Source organism: Ostrinia nubilalis, chromosome 6, assembly GCF_963855985.1.
Source record: "Ostrinia nubilalis chromosome 6, ilOstNubi1.1, whole genome shotgun sequence".
In the NCBI taxonomy this organism is placed as follows: Eukaryota; Metazoa; Arthropoda; class Insecta; order Lepidoptera; family Crambidae; genus Ostrinia; species Ostrinia nubilalis.
This window is the reverse complement of record NC_087093.1, coordinates 11,373,223-11,390,684: the sequence shown is the minus strand read 5'-3', so window position 1 is coordinate 11,390,684 and position 17,462 is coordinate 11,373,223. Positions and strand designations below refer to the sequence as shown.

At 35.9% G+C, this 17,462-nt stretch overlaps 1 protein-coding gene across 1 annotated transcript in view; it reads left to right on the top strand.

The window, feature by feature from the left end:
• Window positions 1-17,462, top strand: part of LOC135072629 (hemicentin-1-like) — a 214,330-nt gene that overhangs the window by 153,944 nt on the left and 42,924 nt on the right. The window lies entirely within an intron of this gene.

Sequence of the window (17,462 nt, the reverse complement as noted above, 5' to 3'; positions counted from 1 at the left end):
AAATTATGTTAAGGCCTTCGAAATACATAATTCTGACGAAAGTACCTTTAGTGTTAATCATAAATCGTGACCATAATTCATTATTTGCCAGATTACGGTTACAAATGGATACAATTGGATATAATATTAACGTTTTGACATGTTCTTATAAACTTAATAACTTTCACATGGCAGTCATGGCAAGATACACTGTAATTAAATTGATTATGTACTAACATCTAATGGACGTGTATTTATGTGAAATAAAAATTTGGATTTAAAAAGAGAAGTTTCCAATATATTCGATATGGTAGTTTTGAGAAAATTATAAAGTAAAACGATTAATATCTGAATTTCATGCAAATATCCGTTATTGGTTATAAAATAAGTCATTGCGAATAATATAGATTAGGTGAAAATGTATAGTGTGTATAAGTGCCTACAAGATTTTTCTCCCTTTCTTAACATTTGTTACTGGTTTAATATGAAGAATATAGTTTCTAAAATGCATTATTAATGTTAAAACACTTGTTAACAAGTTGTCATGGAATTGTTTATCATTCTACTATTATGCTTCATATTGTAATATTGTTTGAAAAGTAACATATTAATGATTTTAGAATAAATCCTTATTAGACGTGAATGCCGGGAGGCATCACGGTGTCGGATGGCCGAATGTAATGATTTTAGAATTTATATTGTATTTTATACGATTATTGGTTACTTTTAAATAGTTATTGCAACAATTTTAGTATTTGTATTGTATTTTAGAAGAACCCAAAAACCCATTATTAAATTAAAATACTTTATTTGATTACTTCCTAGGCATTTTGCAGACATTAGAATGATTTTAGAATTTATTTTGTATTAAATCCAATTATTTCATATTTATTATTTAATTTAATTATTTTAGATTTTTATTGTATACATTTTAGTATTTTAAAAATTAAGAAAACAGCTAATTATGAAATAAGTATTGCATTTGACTAGTTCCGGAGCATGCCGTCGATAAGTCGTTTTGAACCGGTCGACTTTCACTGATGGAAGGGGAAGTTACCTTATCGCTGGCATGCCGCTGGACAGTCAGTTCGATTTGAGCGTTCAAAGCAAGAGGTACTATTAAGATGACGTCATAATGTCGGAATTGTGTAAATCAGTGGTGCTGAAATACAAGTTAGGACAACCTACAAGAGTGTTTCATTTCACATGAAAGCACTGCAAAACGTTTGAAAAATGTTTTTAAGGAATATGCACAGATACTCTCCAGTGCAATGGCTAGATTGGTTATCATAGAAATCGATTCGACATTTCCCAGTATCAACAAAGACACACCTGTTCATATTAGTCGTGAAAGACAAATTCAATTCCATTAGGTACCTACTCATTAGTTTTTTGCTTAACACTCGTAGTTTATCTCAAAATTAGAAGAAAAAACCTACGTTGAATCTAGATGACAGTGAATCAAAAGTAAAAAATCCATATTTTCGTAGCCCAATTTCTATAGATTCGTATGATATTCGATTGAGCGTTTGTAAAAATCTCATGTCGAATTCCATTATGAAAACTCACATGAGCGAAATTAATACAGGCTTCGATAGAAAAGCAAATTCAAATTAATCTATACTTATAATAAATCTGTATATTTTCAAAATAACTATCAGGGGGTGATTAATGATCGATACTGATGCAAAAAATGCAATCAGTAAAAATTTTGTCTGTCTGTCTGTCTGTATGTCTGTATGTTCCTTATAGAAACAAAAACTACTTGACGGATTTTAACGAAACTTGGTACAATTATTTTTCATACTCCTGGGCAGGTTATAGGATACTTAAGAATTCCCACGGGAACGGGAATTAGCGGGAAAATCCTTTTGTATGAAAAATCTAAACCGCTTAAGTTAGACGCTTGAAATTTGACATGCAGGTACCTTAGTAAACTTAAAGCTTAGTTACAACAGGATATTGCAAAATTCCCACGGGAACGGGAGTTAGCGGGAAAAAACATTTGTATGAAAAATCTAAACCGCTTAAGTTAGACGCTTGAAATTTGGCATGCAGGTACCTTAGTAAATTTAAAGCTTAGTTACAACAGGATATTGGAAAATTCCCACGGGAACGGGAGTTAGTGGGAAAAAACATTTGTATGAAAAAATCTAAACCGCGTAAGATAGACCCTTGAAATTTGGCATGCAGGTACCTTAGTAAACTTAAAGCTTAGTTACAACAGGATATTGCAAAATTCCCACGGGAACGGGAGTTAGCGGGAAAAAACATTTGTATGTAAAAATCTAAACCGCATAAGATAGACTCTTGAAATTTGGCATGCAGGTATCTTAGTAAACTTAAAGCTTAGTTACAACAGGATATTGCAAAATTCCCACGGGAACGGGAGTTAGCGGGAAAAACATTTGTATGAAAAAATCTAAACCGCGTAAGATAGACTCTTGAAATTTGCCATGCAAGTACCTTAGTAAACTTAAAGCTTAGTTACAACAGGATATTGCAAAATTCCCACGGGAACGGGAGTTAGCGGGAAAAACATTTGTATGAAAAAATCTAAACCGCGTAAGATAGACGCTTGAAATTTGGCATGCAGGTACCTTAGTAAACTTAAAGCTTAGTTACAACAGGATAATGCAAAATTCCCACGGGAACGGGAGTTAGCGGGAAAAAACATTTGTATGTAAAAATCTAAACCGCATAAGATAGACTCTTGAAATTTGGCATGCAGGTATCTTAGTAAACTTAAAGCTTAGTTACAACAGGATATTGCAAAATTCCCACGGGAACGGGAGTTAGCGGGAAAAACATTTGTATGAAAAAATCTAAACCGCGTAAGATAGACTCTTGAAATTTGCCATGCAAGTACCTTAGTAAACTTAAAGCTTAGTTACAACAGGATATTGCAAAATTCCCACGGGAACGGGAGTTAGCGGGAAAAAAAAATTGTATGAAAAAATCTGAACCGCGTAAATAGATGAAGGGGGGGTAAAACGAGATCCACGCGTACGAAGTCGCGGGCGGCCGCTAGTATCAAATAAGAACGTCAATGTACAAGAAATATGTATCCGTAAAAGCAAATCTCCAAAATACATAATATCATCACCTCTAATGTGTTTCTATGAGTAAAGGCCCATAGAATAGAATTTATTTTTCCCAAAATTTACTGACAAAACAGCTCCTAAATTACCGCCTTTGGTATCGGGCAATAAATATGGTTAGTGGTAGTTTTTATGGGTCTATCTCCCGAGGGTTAAAGGCTCATCCCCTCTATCCTGAAATCTGGGACCGCGATTATTTTTATGCTGCAATGTTTGCAATTCCAATATTTTTTCATTTTTATAACTTACCAATAGTAATGTCTCCATAATATTTTGTAGAGATTACTTAGAAATAGTCATTACTTACTGTCTTTAAACCTTTTCAAACTGTTCATTAGTTTATACAAACGTAGTAATGAGTAAATAACAATCTATGTATACTATCTATACTAATAAAAATGCGAAAGTAACTCTGTCTGTCAGTCTGTCTGTCTTGCTTTCACGCCTAAACCACTGAACCGATTTTGATGAAATTTGGCATAGAGATATTTTGAGTCCCGGGAAAGGACATAGGATAGTTTTTATCCCGGTTTTTGAACCAGGAACGCGCGCGATAAAGTTTTTCTGTGACAGACAAAATTTCACGCGGGCGAAGCCGCGGGCGGAAAGCTAGTAATATCATACAATCAATTAATATTTCTTAAAAAAATATAAGTTCAATTTCAAGCTTCAATTAACCTTAATTTAATTAACAGTATTATAGTAATTAATTTTATATCCTCAATAATGGCTGTTAGATCCTTTATGCCCGTGCTAATTAGGCAATAACTTTACAATAATAGTCATACCGGTGCTTATTAATATTAAACCTTAATAGCTGTATTAGTCTGGATTTCAGAGCGTACTTACAAGTGCTTGCTTGACACATCAAATCTAGCTTTATTGCCAACCAACTAAATGTTAGATATTTCATATACAAATCATCACATCAATCTTAAGATTAGAGAGTATCAAAATCGACATAATTTAGCCTTAAGTGCTACTAAGAGTAAAAGATGAACGATTCCATAAATCCTCAAGCGATCAAATCGCGACACCCATTCTGGTTTCATGACAAAATTGTTTTAAAAGGCCTTTTTCAGGCGGACGCAATATTCATTGCGTCACGCGCGGGGTGGTTTTGTCGCATTGGAGGTCATGAATTAAGGTAGGAACCCATTATGGTAGACAGGAAATTTGCACGCCCCGCGTTCCGCCTGGCTTATATACCAGTATGTATGTACAACCCATGCCCAATTTATGCATAGTTACCCTGTAATCTGGCTTTTTTGCGACCATCAGTACCGTCACGACACAGCTAACACATGATTTAATTATAGGACATGTAATCAAAATGTACCTCTTTCACGTGGAAATGAATACTCCATTTCAACTTGACCGTTTATTTTACGATCCGTTACCGGAATGTGGATTCAACAAACAAACGGAATTATTAAGACAACAAAAATATTGTTTTAGTAATTCCATTCGTTACCACGGAAAGTAAGTTGGGAAAAGTATTCAAGCCCACTCGTAGCATTTTGTTTAATGAGTGATGTGAAATATTTTACGTCTTATCGCGTGGGCTGTAACCCTGTAGTCAAACTTTATGAGCCGTCATTGGCGTCCGAGACTCAATCAGACCGATCGGCTTTACATGCTCTCCAAACAGGAGCATAGCTGCCGTTACAATGATACGGGGCCCCCGGAATACAGGGGCCCCAGTGCCAGACTTTTTCGAATAGACAGAGTAAGCATCTGGCTTGTGAAATTCTATAATTTTGCAATGACCTTTTTTAGATGAAAAGGCCCCATGATCTAAAGGGCCTCCAACAAATTTTGATATAGGCCCCGCATAAGGCACGCAACGACACTGTCTCCAAACTACGGAAATGTCTTTCTGATATAGGGATAAATAAGGTGGTTTCGAACTTGAAATGTCGAAGCCCGGGATAAGTAGCCATTTAGTATGCGTGATAGTCAAAGGATGGCAGGAATCTTGGACTATTTGGCGTTTTGATTGATTCTCCAACCACATTAAGTCTTGGTGTAAATCATTACGTATTCAGAGAACTTAATTAGATCATTTATCATTTCAGAGTGAGAATTACGTGACACAGATTTGAACCAACTTGAACCGTTAAGTAACTTGCTGGTTTTATAATTTGTGACTTTGATAAATTCATCTTTAACGTTTAAATAACTTTTGATTTAGATTCCACATCATGATCTTTTCTCAAGTTACGAGTAGGTACATGCTTTTGTGCGTAGAGTGTGACTTTGTTGAATCGAATTCTATAACAAAAGTGTACTAAGAAACTCACACCGGCTTTCTGTTTGACATTGTTTTTGGGACAAATTCTATGGTACGAGTATACGAGTATAAGGTAGGTACTTGGCTCTGATAAAGACACTCAAAGGTAATTTATTGCGATACATGGAAAAAGGTCGTCCAATAATAAACTTATCTAAGTTGTCGGCTGCTGCCTTACCACGAATTAATTTATAGGGGGTTCTAAAAGAGCTCCGAGAAAGAAGTCAAAAAGGATTTCCTTTGCCAAATTACCACGCAACGAGATTTCCCTTTGGCAACGTCTCATAAGTTCTAATGATATAGAACTTATATGTTTCATGCTGTTGTTGAACGTTTTTGTGTAGGTATGTGTATATTTTCTATATTACACCTAGATTTTTATCGTAGACTAGCGGCCGCCCGCGACTTCGTACGCGTGGATCCCGTTTTACCCCCTTCATCTATCTTACGCGGTTTAGATTTTTTCATACAAATGTTTTTTCCCGCCAACTCCCGTGGGAATTTTGCAATATCCTGTTGTAACTAAGCTTTAAGTTTACTAAGGTACCTGCATGCCAAATTTCAAGCGTCTAACTTAAGCGGTTTAGATTTTTCATACAAAAGGATTTTCCCGCTAACTCCCGTTCCCGTGGGAATTTTGCAAAATCCTGTTGTAACTAAGCTTTAAGTTTACTAAAATACCTTCATGCCAAATTTCAAGCGTCTCACTTAAGCGGTTTAGATTTTTCATACAAAAGGATTTTCCCGTTAATTCCCGTTCTCGTGGGAATTTTGCAATATCCTGTTGTAACTAAGCTTTAAGTTTACTAAGGTACCTGCATGCCAAATTTCAAGCGTCTAACTTGAGCGGTTTAGATTTTTCATACAAAAGGATTTTCCAGCTAATTCCCATTCTCGTGGGAATTCCTAAGTAACCTCCCCAGGAGTATGAAGAATAATTGCACCAAGTTTCGTTAAAATCCGTCGAGTAGTTTTTGTTTCTATAAGGAACATACAGACGGACAGACAGACAGACAGACAAAAATTTTACTGATTGCATTTTTGGCATCAGTATCGATCACTATAATCACCCCCTGATAGTTATTTTGAAGATATATTTCATGTACAGAATTGACCTCTCTACAGATTTATTATAAGTATAGATTGTCCTCTAGGCCGCAAAGAAATTGAATTTTCAGACATGTGAACTCCGTCAGTTTATAAAATAACTCGTGAGATTGTGAAGTACAATAGCACAATCAATTTTACGATGGTTGAATTGTCTGCAACACTGCTGCAAAAATTCTCATAATATGCCATTCACGTAGTGACAATGTCTGACCATAAAGACGGCGGCACATCAAGCTGAAAACTTGCATCTAATGCAATTGGAATAGGTGCGATATTACTTTACAAAAATTGTATGTGCTCTCAACTATACATTACTATACATTACAGATATTAGCTAATACTGACGCGCGATTTCCCCGTAAATCGAATAAGCCTCACAGAACGAGTACTGGGAAATTTGGATCAGCTATTGTAATTTGTGTAATCAGGAATTAGTTATTCTATTTGTCAATTCATAAAGCAACTGAAAGGACAATTCTTGGAAATGCCACCAATACGATACGGCTTTCATTGCAACTTCAATAGAATCAGCTACAAAATAATTACGAGTAAAGCCTGGTCCGTGAGCACGTAGAATTTTGTCCAATGACCCCAAGCTACCCATCCTTATCGCTCGCGCGTAATTATGTTGCTGTCGCGCTCGCACACTCACTGCGGGCGCCCGTCGCACAGTCGCGACAGCAATATAATTACGCGCGAGCGATAAGGATGGGTAGCTTGGGGTCATTGGACAAAATTCTTCGTGCTCACGGACCAGGCTTTAGAATACTACTACAATATTTTGTTTGCGATCCTGTTTCATACTTCTGTTCTAGGTAGCAACCTTAGGAACCTTAGGAACAGTCAGCGTCAAATAGTTCGTGACACCCAAAGTAGCCAATAAGTTCGCAAAACGTCTTTGTTACAATTGCAATAAGGTTGTGTTGTCAACTTTTTGGCGACGAACTATTTGACGCTGACTGTACCTAAGGAGTTTATTTCTAAATTAATATGTATGTACCTATGTACATATTTATATGAATTGTTACGCAGGTTCTTAAAGACCTTATTAGCAAGTAACCATTATATTTTTAATACCTACTTTGTAGTTTAATAAGGCTCATTATGTGCCCATTTAAGAGGAATATTATTAGCGTTACCACCCACTCGGTATGGTTGGCTCTTGTTAATCATAGCATAATATGCATTGAAGCCTCGTCTACTTATTACACTTGCAAGGTTTCGCATCATTCAGTTCCAAGTATTAATTCCACATTTCTAAAGAGGATCAATAGCAAAACAAGTATTTCATGAATCGACCATTCCAAGCGTATTTAGTGACAAATATTATGGCTCAAATCAATCAACATGAAACCTTATTGATACTGAATTAGGGTGGTATTGGTTTGACAGAAGCTCGATTTGTAGGTATCTGGATAAATATGAGTCATGAATGGGTAAATATAGAGAACATTATAATCGCAGAGACCAGAGCAGCGTGCAATCATGAGGAGACCATAATTAATAAACTTTCAGCTCAAATAGGAATTCCTATCGAATCCGGAATTCATCCTCTGCAAATTTTGTAGCAGTTAGAATTTCTGTATTTGCGACAACGTTGAATCAGTAACGGGGATTTTCACGTCTCGTGAAGATTTTAAGGCCCGTATTATTAAAGGACGCCGAAATATGGTTCAACGCTGAATAAGGGACTTTAAATCGTGATTAGTATTGTTCGTGAGTACCTAATGTTTTTGACTTAAATGCGGACAACTTAAAATAAATATTTCAAGATAATAAATAGACTAATCGTAGCGTAAAGCGATCTTAGTTATCTTTAATTTTAACTAAAACATCATTTGAAATGGAACGAGTTGCAGATAATCTTTCATGAAAGTCGGATGTTAGATATCCATCAGCCTTGCTCGAGTCCATTTGTACAAATGAACAGGTTATACCCTAACCTACCCTTAGCAGAAAGCGAAGGGTAGGTTCATTTACAAAGCGTTCGCTCAAAGTATCATCAGTACTTCAGTACCCTTTTAGAAACGTTTTAATATCAGTGAAATAAATAAAACGATAAGGACCGAAAACCTTGATGGTGGGTGGGCAAATCTCCGCTCGAAGTTAAGCCTACGCTTTTAGGAATCGAGCGATTAAGTAAATAAAACGGGAGCATAAAATACTTGAGTCGGGATAGATATTCTGTGCAGTGGCAATTCCGAGGCCTTTGGCATCGACACCATATTGCCGTTAACCTCCTTTTCCTACATAATTTTTCACGATCCGCTGAAAATTTCTTTGGGAATTATGAGCATGCAAATGGCTGCTAGTTTGGTTATGATAGGAGGAAGCAAATGTATCGAAGATTAGAACTTTTACGAGAAATGTGTGAGGTGGATTCTGTTTTCTTCTCTCATTATTCCAATTGTTTTGAAAATTACTAAACATTGGTACCTACTTATGTACCAGCTTCTGTATTGTTCGGTATAACTTTGGAAAATCCAAACCAAGGTCACAAAATTAATTACGTGTCTCTTTGACCGCAAGTCTGAAGTGTGACATTCCCGAAGATTCATCGGGTCGAGAATATTCCCAGTAGCGGCGCCGAGATGTTCTCATTGAGTAGGTATATTGGCGCTTGACCTGACTTGTGAATCACAGGATAGGTAGGTACGACACTTTTCTCAGAAAGATGTATTGTGTTAAGAAATGTTGTTTAGAGGTAGAGGATAAAATAAAGTTTTCTAGAAATAAATCGTAGGTATCGCTTACAGATAAAGTACAAGCTTTATTACAGAGCCAAATAAATCCAACTCAAATAGTTTCATCAAAGAAAACACGCAGGCCATTATTCCACTCATAAAGGCTAAAAAGTTATGAAACAAACAAATGCCATTGAGAAGGTCATCCAAGGATGTGGGGCATCTCAGTTATATGGATATTGGTCGGAGCTGGCGAGACGCTGCGTCGCCGACCCGACCTGACCGACTTGGCTGCCGTTCAGGCCACTTGCGCATTGCCACATTATGGTGAATCGTGAAACAAACTTGAGAACATGATTTTGCACTTATTAATCTTTCTCAGGTGAAACTGTCACTTACGATTAAAAATAGAAATTGTGTGATTTGTTATATTTCAACAGACATAATTGATTTAAAAAATCATAATGTTTACTCCACTTACCGAGTTTGTACCGTCAAAATAATGAATAAATAATTCTAATTAGAAAATTTTTCTTTCTTTATGTTGCTCTTTCTGCCATTAGTAACACAATGGCGCCCCCCCATAAAAGCTGTATTTTTTTGAAAAAAAAATAAGTTTACAATATTTACTTTGATGTGCCAAGTAGATGAGATCCTGATACATCAAAAAGTATTTGATGTTGTTAAGTGCGGCTCCAATTTACCACCTTCGCTTAGTCATATTCACACATTTTAATATTCGAGTTCGATTTGGTTACATTTTATTTGATTTTTCCACGACCTCTACCTAATGTAACGTGAATTTTTCGAATACAAAATCTAACTAAAAAAAATGTGTAAATATTTATCGAACACAAAACATTCGTACTCAAAATAAGAAGATACGAATAATTAAAACGAAATCTAGTCACATTTTCGCGTAACGGCGATAGAGATCGCAAATTGAAAAACTACCTGCCAGGACAATGAAAACTTCTCGCGGCATGTTTGTACATACGACGAATTTTTGTGGTTACATTTAGAGTATCGTGCAACATTAGACGTAGGATCCACTGAAGCTGCTAAATTATACGTTAAGTCAATGTAGTATAAGGTTTACAGTTGAATATCTCGTTTGGAATTTTCAAATGGTTTGACAATCCTGAATTTCAGTGAAGGTTTTTGCAGTTCTCGTACTCATGCGGAAAGTTGTGCCCAACTTCTGATTTCTGTAGTGGTTGACAAAGTTCACCCGCTGCACTGCTCAACAAATATTATGTACGGCTTCCTTGAAGAGCTATGTTTATTTAAAAAGTAAATACCTAATTTAAATTAGTGAGTAACATTTAAATGCCTACTTGAAAATATTTTTCAGAGATAAGAGCTACTCTGGTTAAACAAACTCATTACATGTTTTTTTTCTAACGTTACTTATTCTGTTACGTTAAAGTCATGTAGCTTTTATGTACTCGTATTTCCGTTTGTATTATGACTGTGACCTGAAATGTCGCGTCACAACGCATCTCGTCGCAACGCTTCGCATCGCGTCTGAAGAACACTGCATAGCGTCATTACCCGATGTTATCAAAATTAAGGTTTCGCGGTTTTACGTGTATCTTGCATTACATTATATGCTTCAAGTGTGTGAGCACCTTAACGTTGACGAAACAATTAATTTACACGGTCAGTTGTCAGTATCCCATTTTATTTGAACCCACAATTAACACTATTTACATTGTTAACACGGCTAATATAAACCCCAATTCAATACGGAATTCAATGTGGCAACCGGTCAGCAAGTAGTGGTATTGGTAGGTAGTGTAAATAGTAAGTACACAAATATTTAACACCTTTTTGTGGATATCCTAATTATTTTAACCAGATATTTTAGGTAATATTATGTAAACAATAAATCATTATTTGGTAATTAAATACTATTTATTTTGTGGGCCGATGAGTTATAATAAAATACCTATCGCCAAAACCCCTGGTCGCCCCTGGGTCTGCGGGTGTCTATGGGCGACGGTAATCACTTACCATCAGGTGATCCGTTTGCTCGTTTGCCTCCTATCACATAAAAAAAAAAAAAAAAAAAACGGGCTGATTCAGTAATGAGTATTTTACTTCAAGACTACATTTACGTAGACATTTTAACAGGAAAGCTTGGAGACACAAACACTAGTGGTGTAGACTGACCCTTATATTACTAAACAGGGACGTTAATTTATTTAAAAAAGAAAATCTTTTGTAACTCTACTTGGTAATAAGCAGAACCTAGAACTGTCACCTTACACCTCATTTTGTATGAACCCCCATTCCCTCATTTATGTTCTTACTAGCTTTCCGCCCGCGGCTTCGCCCGCGTGGAATTTTGTCTGTCACAGAAAAACTTTATCGCGCGCGTCCCTGTTTCAAAAACCGGGATAAAAACTATCCTATGTTCTTTCCCGGGACTCAAACTATCTCTATGCCAAATTTCATCAAAATCGGTTGCGAGGTTTAAGCGGGAAAGCGTAACAGACAGACAGACAGACAGACAGACAGAGTTACTTTCGCATTTATAATATTAGTTAGGATTAGGATAGGATTTGAGACAGTCTGTTCGATCTTTGATGAAACTCGCTAACTCACCTTTTAGCTCGCGATTTAAAGGCACCCAGCAAAATCAACTCAGTGCTACAATATTGAATGAAGCCCTTCGTAGTACTCGGAATTAAACAGACCGATCCTTCTATCTATATTATGATGACAGATTAGGACCAAATCTTGTACTAACAACTCGATTGCAAAGCGAAGGGTCTGCCGTGGTCAAGCCTGCCTGACCGCGGCCGCCGAGCCCTACATAAATTACTCCCTTCGCAACCAAAGGTATAAACAACGCTCCAAAAAACTTCCGAACGTATCTCATTCAAAACTTTTTCTACATTCTTCTCAGCATCCGTGACTGTAACGACAACAAAACAAGGAAAAAACATCAAAAGGTTGAAATAACTAGACTTTTCACTGCAAATAAGCTTGGCTTGTTCATTAAAAAATTCCCAGGTAGGAAAAATAACTTTATGTTAGCTCTGGGGAAATCTCAAATCATTTTTGAATGCAAATAATCTGTGCCATGTGCATATTCGTACATGTATGGCATTAAAGTTGAGATTGCGTAACTTTTATGGCCAATTATCCTGGTTATGTTTTAAAATATCTGAGCAAAAAGCGTTTACAAACGTGGCTCGTTTCGAGTTAATTTATTGTACGCTTTGAATTTATTTTTCTCGTTCGGACTGGCCAAAATTCATTTATTTTTGTAAAGCCGCACGCACACGATCACTTCGAACAGCTACAGGGGTCAGGAACATGTTGTGAACACGTAGACATTTTGTAGGACCTCGCCGCACATTGTGTGGCTTCACTACAACATTATACCATACCTTAGGCATTATACCATACTGACTCAGACCACTCGGCTGATCAAAAAACTTTCCCAGTCTGTATCTGTCTTTTGAAGTAGAATATCGCATCGGTCCTCATGAGACTAATATTATTAGTACAGTGCACAAAATTTAAATTCTTACTTAGTGTAAGAGAAAAATATTATTCGTTTCTTTTTCATCCGTATAAAGTTTAAAATACAGCTGCAACAATTCAGCCACCGCCCAAATAATAGAGGGTTAAATCTTTTGCTCATTTCAACTCTCAAAATTCTAAATTTAGAGCTAGCAACTAGGTATGTATTAAAATATAGCGGTACTAGTCAAGATAAAGCTCATACATTTACATTTTGAACAATGCACAGTGCTTCTATTTTTTATGTAGGTAAAATTACGAGTACATTGAAAGAAAATTATACTTAATAACTATACTTTTTTGTAACATCTATTTAACTACAAATCTTTCTACGTAAGTAAAATCAAGTGTAAACAATAACATAATTATCGCACTCTCGTCTTTGCAGCGACAACAATATCAAGTTACTTTACGAGCACACCCTGTATTTTCTTACCCTTGTTAAATCAAGCGCTGATGTAATGACTAACATCCCGTGTCATTAGTGCTCGATAGCAATGACGTATATGGCATATATGTATGTACGTCTAATATCTATCCTGAGTATATGGGCCGTGCAGATATCTCTTGGCGCGGCGGAAATCCGTTTTCGACATAATGTACCCTGATTTCCATTCATATCTATTAAGAGGATTAGGTACGATTTAGAACAAATTTGGTACAATTCAAACATTTTATGTTGCAAATGAAATTTTATAAGTAAATCTGTATAAAGTTGTTTGTTCCATACACGTTCTCATCTGAATTTCGATGAGGTGTAAATTGGACCTTGGAGAAAAAAGTAGGCTAAACTAAACTTGGTTGCAACAAAAAATATCTACTTTCTTTGGCAGACTTTAATCCTCGCGGGAGTAGTACGAACTACGGGATTGATGTAACGTATTTCTGTACAACTAAATCCGACGCAAAAATAAAAGTTGGGTAAATGTGGTCCACATTTAGAACGTCGTTTAAAAGTGGGTCCAGGTTTTGGACAACTTGTAAGTAATGGTTATTGGAAGTGCGGTGCATCAAAAACCTTCGGGATAGCTACGACATATCACGAACTTTATTGCCAATTCCGGTGAGGGCCGCGCCAGCCGCCGTCCTTATGAGTTCGTAAATCTTCAATTTATTTGATCTGTTGGTGATACGAGTAGTTGTTGAGTATTAAAGAAGTATTTTTTGGTAAATATTTTATGTTTTTCAAGTCTTACATGATAGTCAAAAGGATTACGTATAGGCACATGAGTAAAGATTCCATTTCTTTACTCATGTGGTATAGTCTAAAATGATTTGTTATTGAAACAAATCGAATGTTTCCGATGACTTTTGAAACTTACTTAGACTGAGTTACATTTAAATTACTTGTTAAATAACTCTAACTTCTTGTTCAAAACTAATTTAACCCCATTAGAATTGAATAACAGCTTGTTGTGTGGAAATTTACCGAGTAACGTTGAAGAAGTTTTAACTATTTAGTTAAACAGAACTGTTTTGCCATGATGCAAAATACTAATTAATTTCATCATGGCTTCAGCGAGTAAACAATACTTTTGTATAGTTAGTTTGCCAATCAGGAGCTCCTCATAAATACAAAGGATCCGTAATATTAATTCTGTGAGAGGTGAGAGGCATGTTTCGGGAGTCTTCAGTAGGTATTAAAGTTATTTTCCAAGCCATAGTTTTGTATTATATTTTACTTCATAAGATTTTAAACTTTCACGTTCCATTTCTATTAATAAACGTCGCGTTAAGACCCGTGTCTTACTATTTTAATTTTACTTTATGTCACTCATCCATGATCCCTATCAATCGCCATAATCGTCAAAAGTGAAGGAAAGTCAAAATATTTTTAATTTTCGATGTTAGCAGAAACAGCGTGTTTCGAATCAGGCAGAACTTTTTAGATACTAACCCTCTACGTAGACTAAAATGTGTCAAGTCCTCGTGCTTTAGATACCTGCATCTTTAGTGGGCTCACAGATAAAGTTGTCGTAGAATACAAACTTACTTAAGTCTAATCTCAAGCTTTACTCAAAGCTCCCAGCCATTCGAATGCTTCGTCACAAGTTATTGTTTAATCTAAGGATATTGATTAATTCAAACTTTGAAACTCAATTTGATAAAATTGGCTTGTAATAATTTTAAATTAGGCTCGGAAATAACTGTATTAACTTATAAAACTTTGTTGTTTTAATTAATTGGCTCTGCTCGAATCTCCAATAACGTATGAGGTAAATATTTTTATACACACATTTATTTTTATCATCCTCGTGTAAGATCAAATTGATCAATTTTATAAATCAAGTGATGTTGCAGCGTTCAACCTCCTTGCACTAATCTGTGCGGCGTTTTTGTTTTAATTATAATAGGGCTTCTTTTGTTTTTCACTCTTGCTTTTTTCACTATTGTACTGAGCTGTCATGATTGTAATATATTCGCTAAAACCGTAAAAAGTGTTATAATTTAATGGCACCATTATGTTCTACGAAACAAGTGAGTATAATTAATATTCCCTAAAAATTAATTTCCTAATTCATCAAAATACGCCACTCTAAACTACAGCTTACTTACCTATAGTAGTAATAAGTATACGTAATTTAAAAATTGTAGGTATTATTATGTTTTATTTTTAAATAATTATGTAACCTAACAAACAGTTTGAGAACATTTAGGCTGAGTTGCACCACCTAACTTTAACGATAACCGGTGTTTTTTGTATGGAGTTTGACAGATTTTTGACGTTTGTTAAAGTAAAAGTAAGGTGGTGCAACTTAGCCTTAAACTCTCACAAATCGTAAGCGCACACGGATGCCTGACAACGGTCGCAATATCAAACGCCCGTCGACGCTATGAATGTCACGCATAAACTGCCATCAGGGTCTGACATACTACGTCCGACCTCCACAAGTATCTTATGATATTTTTTTTACATTTTCACAGAAAAACTGAACTGAACTTGAATTTTCTTTAAGAAAATTGTGTAAGCACTTATTTTCTACGGGGTGTGGATTTAATCACCTTCAATAGATAGGCAAGCAAAGGAAAAATTGTGTCATCAAAATTAACAAATTTTCCATCTAGACAGCTGTGTAAAAATAACTTGTAAAGATGCTTGACCAAATTAGGTTAAGTAAATAAGAACATTATATGTTACATAGCTTTTCCAGTAAATGATTACTTATGGTGAAAATAAATTCTGTAGCGACAGATTCAAAATATTTACACGTAGCATTCATACGAGTAGGTTTATAGTGCATCTATCGTGGACACATATGCGTCTGGGACCGGACGACGGTCGCACCATCAAACTGGCCCATGAATGTCGCGCATAAATTGCCCCCAACGCCTGATACGAGTGTGTTGCGTCTGAGCAACAACAGAACTTTAACTCATGAAGTTTTTTATTTCAGACTATAGATTTTATAAGTATAAATTGGAACACTGGAGCCTAATGTAATCATTTTAGTGACAGACTAAATAACTCCTTGAAAGTAGGTGAGAATTTATAGTGTAGTAATTTTTAAGATACAATTTTCTTCTTCACTTTTTGCAACGTTGTATCGTCCGTAGTACTAACACGACTCGTAGTATGTGATCTATATCACGGGAATATTTATGAATTTCCGATAGTCTTACATAAAATTATTACTGACAATGTGTGACACACATAAATTGTCCTATTCATAAACTGTCATACGTCTGACCCCATCCGATTTTATGTAATATTTTAATGTCTCAGAAATAACTAGTACCTAACATAAACAATAGATGTATTTGTAACAGCCTAGTTTTAAATCAATTTAAAAACCCTTAAGACACGCTACAAAGTGACCATTTAAATCCATTGCAAACGCTTAAAAGGGGCATAAATCGCGCGCACATACGCGCCCGGGCAACATCAAACGGGCCTGACGCAATGAATGTCGTGCATAAATTGTCCGCAAGGCCTGATATGTAGCGGCCCGCTGCCCACTAATGCCAAGTAATGCTTTTGTTCCCATTTTGAGGTTTGTGCGGTTAATTAGTACTATTTAACTCCACGGGACCACCCTGGGCCCACTAATCCTGCTAATACTACCGTACGCGTGGTACATATTTCAGTATCGAATTAATTTATAATTTCGTTTGAGTTCAGAATTAGGAGGCTTTGTGTTTTGTTTTACTTGCATAAAACACTGTACCTATAGTTTTAGGCCGAGTTGCGCCATCTTATTTAACCGTAACTATAACCGGTGCTTTTTATGGAGTTTGACAGATTTTGGACGTTTGCCAAAGTTATGGTAAGATGGTGCAACTCAACCTTCGATGAGTTTTTAACTCGTTACAATTCCATTGATGAATTCGCCACTTTGCTCGCTTACATTTCGATATGTCTTACTTACCTAATTATTTTTATTTTATAGTTAATCCAAATTGGTAAATGTGGATGTGAATAGTGCATTTAATAAAAAAAGTTATATTGGAGATTAACGAAATAAAAAAACACTTTTTAAAACCTCAACAAATTGATTGATTCTCTTTGACATGGTTTTTCACCGGCGAGTTTTGTTTTTTTGCACTTTTTGGTAGAGATCTAAATAATCCCCGCCAAATTCGGGGTTTTGCAAGATGGCGGGCTGTTTTGTTCCAATTACGTCAATGTTGTTGTACCTGAGGATGTGAGCGGAATAACATTGTTTTAGGGCTCAGAGGTCATTATCAGGGGATTTATTAAGATTAAGAGTAATTGCTAGTTCCGTAATGACTGCTAGTCAGTTTTCTACATTATAGGTA